We start from the raw sequence: 5,448 nt of genomic DNA on the forward strand, positions 1-5,448 counted from the left end.
GCCCGATGATGTCATAGAGCAGCGAGTGATCCAAACAGAGCACATGTTGTAGAAAATCACTATCCAAAATAAAAAAGGCGCAAGTCTGTGTTGAACAAGCTGGCTGTCATCCTTGGGAGTGAAGCAGTAGGAGGAACACATGGCCATGAGACCAGAATGGTCCATTTTATGCAGGCTGGCAAAGACGCCCAGCAATGTTACAAAGCTGACAAAGATTGATTTGTTTCGCACAGGAGTGTGAAACAAGATTTGGAATATTCTATGGGCCCTGCCTTTAACTATGGAAGTCTGGCAGACTCGCTAAGAAGGAATTTGACTACCATTGGGTTGGAGCTCCCCCGAGATTTGTTCTTTAACACCAAAGACTATCAAAAAGATCGGCAGAGGGGACATGAAAGAGAGTTAAGAGCCTCGGACTTAAGATCTCCGGGTTGATGGACTTTTGGAGAACTGTTGGCAGGGGCCGAGACCAGGGAGGGGAGATGGTGAAAGAAAAATTGGGAATTTAAAGTGTATATATTGTGATATTTTTTTAAAAAAAATTCTTTTAATGAGATATGGGAAAATCGTGGAATGGAATCTTTGTGACCCTAGGGGAAACGTCTTAAGAGAATAATTTCAGATATATAAGTTTTAAGGAGAAATAAGATTAAATAAAGTAAAAGTGGATGGCTAATAGGTGAATGAGAGAATGGAAAATTACAGTATATTAAGATAAGTTATAAAGATAAAAATAAAGATGAAGGATTTGCTGAAATATCTATTTGAATTAGAATACAAAGAGGGGAGGTGTGAGGAGGTCAAGGAGATAAGTTAAGAAAGGGAGTTATATCAAGGTTTAACTTGTTCTTTTGTCGTTTTTTGATGGTTTTTTTTTTCTTTTTAGCTGTTTTTGCTTTTTTATTTTTTATTTTTATTTTTTTTCTTGGATATGTTTTGTTTTTGTATTCTGTATTCCTTTTTGTAACCTTTTAAAACTTGAATAAATATTATTTGGAAAAACAAAACAAAAAGATTTGTTTCGCACATTTTTATCCCAACCTCCTTCACCCCATGATCGCAGGGCAGTAGGGGTGGCTTTACTTGTCTTGGAATAAGCCTCACTGAACTCACTGAGACTTACTGAGCTGTTTTCTAGTTCTGCTGGATCTCTCAGCGGCCTTTGACACCATCAACCGTAACATCCTTCTGGACCGTCTAGAGGGGGTGGGAGCAGGGGGCACTGTTATACAGTGGTTCTGCTCCTTTCTCCTGGGCCGTGTCCAGAAAGTGATGGTGGGGGATGAGTGTTCAGACCCCTGGGCTCTCACTTGTGGGGTGCCTCAGGGTTCTGTCCTCTCCCCCATGCTATTTAATATCTATATGAAGCCGCTGGGAGAGATCATCAGGGGGTTTGGGCTGGGTGTTCATCAATATGCAGATGACACCCACCTCTACCTCTCCTTTAAATCAGAACCAGTGAAGGTCCTGGAGGCGGTTGGAGGATGGATGGCGGCTAACAGATTGAGGTTGAATCCTGACAAGGCAGAAGTGCTGTTCTTGGGGGACAGGGGGTGGGAGGGTGTGGGGGACTCCCTGGTCCTGAATGGGGTAACTGTGCCCCTGAAGGACCAGGTGCGCAGCCTGGGAGTCATTTTGGACTCACAGCTGTCCATGGAGGCGCAGGTCAATTCTGTATCCAGGGCAGCTGTCTACCAACTCCACCTGGTACGCAGGCTGAGACCCTACCTGCCCGCGGACTGTCTCGCCAGAGTGGTGCATGCTCTAGTTATCTCCCGCTTGGACTACTGCAATGCACTCTACGTGGGGCTACCTTTGAAGGTGACCCGGAAACTGCAATTAATCCAGAAAGCGGCAGCTAGACTGGTGACTGGAAGTGGCCGCCGGGACCACATAACACCAGTCCTGAGAGATCTGCATTGGCTCCCAGTACGTTTCCGAGCACAATTCAAAGTGTTGGTGCTGACCTTTAAAGCCCTAAGCGGCCTTGGTCCTGTATACCTGAAGGAGCGTCTCCACCCCCATCGTTCAGCCGGACACTGAGATCCAGCACCGAGGGCCTTCTGGTGGTTCCCTCATTGTGAGAGTGAGGTTACAGGGAACCAGACAGAGTGCCTTCTCGGTACTGGCGCCCACCCTGTGGAACACCCTCCCTTCAGATGTGAAGGAAATAAGCAGTTATCCTATCTTTAAAAGACATCTGAAGGCAGCCCTGTTTAGGGAAGTTTTTAATATGTAATGCTGTATTGTTTTTAACATTTGACATTTAATTATTATTATTATTATTATTATTATTATTATTATTATTATTATTATTTTACTTCTGAGTAAATGTGCAAAAGGTTGCATTTGAGGCTATAAAACAAGACGTCCTTGGTTTGATTCTCAGTTTTGCTGTAAATTCGTTTACAGGACCTTAGGCAAGTTGCTCTCCTTTGACTTCCCTCCCTTTACCCCACCAACCACCTGCAATAAAGATGTACCGTATTTTTCTGTGTACAGTGGTACCTCGGGTTAAGAACTTAATTCGTTCTGAAGGTCCGTTCTTAACCTGAAACTGTTCTTAACCTGAAGCACCACTTTAGCTAATGGGGCCTCCCACTGCTGCTGCTGCGCTGCCGCCGCCCGATTTCTGTTCTCATCCTGAAGCAAAGTTCTTAACCCGAGGTACTATTTCTGCGTTAGTGGAGTCTGTAACCTGAAGCATCTGTAACCTGAGGTACCACTGTATAACACGCCCCCGTGTATAAGATGCCACCTCTTTTTTGGGAGTACAAATAGAGAAAATGGGGGGAGATTGCCCACAGTTGCTGAGCTTTTTTCGGGGGGATTTCCCAGACTTGTGGAGCTTTTTTGGGGGGGTTGCCAATCACACGCACATCGACGAAACAACCAATCGTCTGCACGCCAAAACCAAGCGCCAAGCGCCCGCCCAATTGCCGTGGCAACCTATAGCCATCGGACATTGTCTCACCCACACAAACACCGCTGACAATCTCCTGCTCGCGGCAGCCACCAATCACCTGTCCCACCTCTCCACTATCTGTGTATAAGACGACCCCCATTTTTAGCATAATTTTTTAATCAAATAACCTCAACTTATACATGGAAGAATACAGTAATTGTATATAGGTATGATCAGTGCTTTTTTCTAAAAAAAATGTTTAGGGGTACCCCCATTTTGACTCAAGAAAATCACCATTTTATAGTTCAAACTGGGGAAAATAAATACAGTAAATGGACAAAAGTACAAACATTCACAAGTTGTTTAGGGGTATGCATACCCCTGTGTCACTGATGCTGTGAAGGCATTCTGCAATCTCATTTTTTTTATTATTTTCAGCCACTTCCTGAATACCTTTTTTTTTTATGCCGTAAGGCCTGTGCATATTTTATTAAATTAAAAAAATACTCGGGTAACCAATTGTTTTTGTGGTGGCTTTGTATTGCTTTTAAAGTTTTTCTAAATGGTTTATATTACTGCACACCTCCCTGATACTTTATAAATATTTTAATCAGTAAATAATTCTGTATATATTGTAATGTATATTATTATATTAATTATATTATATTATATTAGTTTCAAATACTCAGAAGTATGCAAATATTGTTTAACAGAATGCTCAGGGTGTTTGGATATGATGAAATCCCACAAAATGCCCCTAGATGTCACTGCTGCCTCAACATTTCCCTTTGTCAACTCTGTCTAGTACTATTTTGTCCAGTTCATCCTGTCCATTCTGAACCTATTGAACATTTGGTAAAAAAATCCAAATCTCTCTCTTTAGATTTACAATCATGGGCATAAAAGCAGTCGAGCAACCACTAAAATTGAGCATTTAAGACTACCTCTTGTTACTTTCTGGGGACTGGACCGGCTATAAAATCGAGAATGATTTTATAAACTTCTACAGTGCCTCTTCCCAATCCATCCCCCCCCCCAACACTTTAGTGTGTTTCCTCACTGGAAAAAGTAATCCATCCCACATATTATTTTAGGTGCTCCTTTCTGTACCTAGCACAGTTCCGGAAATAGGTAGATTTGCTTCCACATTCTCATTTCACCAGCAATAGCAATTTGCGGCGTTGTGTTAAAGTTGTCATTGGGCTAAGAGCAAAAAAAGAAGAGACAAATGAATGACTAAGAGAAGCCAGGCAAATCTGTGGGTTGAGACAATTTGATTTTATTTGCGTGTGACAAGAGTCTTCATTCCATCACATCCTTGCCCTCAACAAGACCTGCTTTTCACCCAAATCAACACAGCCCTGCCTGTCCCCTTCTAAATATGTTCCCAGGCTTACTTCCTGGCACCTATCTCTCCTTCCCAGAATCCAGCAAAACCGAAAGAGGACAGGTGGGGCTGGGGGGGTCGGATGGGGCAAGGAGCTGAGAAACCCAGAAGAATAAATCCATTGTGCGAACGGGAAAAGGAGTAACTTGGAAGCTGGTGCCATGTGAACTCAACTTCTTCTGACCTACATTTTGTCACTCCCAACAGACTAACTGCAGCCTCCTTTTCTTAATTCCAGGGTCGGAAGTTTGTGACAGCAATGGGAGATACTTTGGCTGATGGATCCAGCCTGCATGTGGGAAGCTTGGGGCGATGGAAGCGCTGGCGTGAGTGGTGGAGTGAGAATCGGGAAGGAGAGGAAAGAGGGCATCAACCTTTCTGCGACTCCTCACCTCTTTTAATGACTATGGGTCTCAGGTCGAGAAGCCACCTTCCACGGTCAGAAGGGCCAATGGCGAAAATACCTGAGTCTACCAGAACAGTTCACAGCCCAACAAAGATGGAGGAGGGGAGACCCATCTAGCTGTACTGGGTGACGCAAGCCCAGAAAAAGACGGTTTCGTTGGGCAGGTTGCTTCAGTATATTCCCCACCCCCTTCGACAAATCTGAGGAAAATTTTAGGTCACCCAGGACCCTGAAGTCTCATCTCCTTAAGGCGAATCTTTGGTTCCCTGAGTAAGAAGGCAGGAGCTAAGAACTTGCCCCCATGAGGATTCAGGAACATGTGAGACAATGACAGCTCAGAGACATGTACTTCCTGATTCACATGAACCTAGGAGAATACCTTGTCAAGCTGCCAAGCCATCTAGCCTGCTATGGTCTACTCTGACTGGAAGCAGCTCTCCCAGGTCTTCCCCAGCCTTGCTGCATAACATAATACACGCTCTATCAGTGAGCAATGACCCTTCCCCAAACCTACCTCAGCATTATCAAGTTGGCTATGCAGCACAAAGGTGAGAGATGCTGTGCAAAGGGCTTGATTTGAACCCAGGGGTTCAGCCTCAGAACACGCGGAGCCATTGTGCAAAAAGAAGTACCTTCAAGCACGTGCAGAGTGCCTTTTGTCCCTTAACAAACTGAGCCCTGTGAATGATTTGGGAGGGTCACAAAAGGGTCAGGGGCAAGCTTGTAAATACATCAGCATCTCTTGTTTTT

Source organism: Podarcis erhardii (assembly GCF_964252035.2).
Source record: "Podarcis erhardii genome assembly, chromosome: 13".
In the NCBI taxonomy this organism is placed as follows: Eukaryota; Metazoa; Chordata; class Lepidosauria; order Squamata; family Lacertidae; genus Podarcis; species Podarcis erhardii.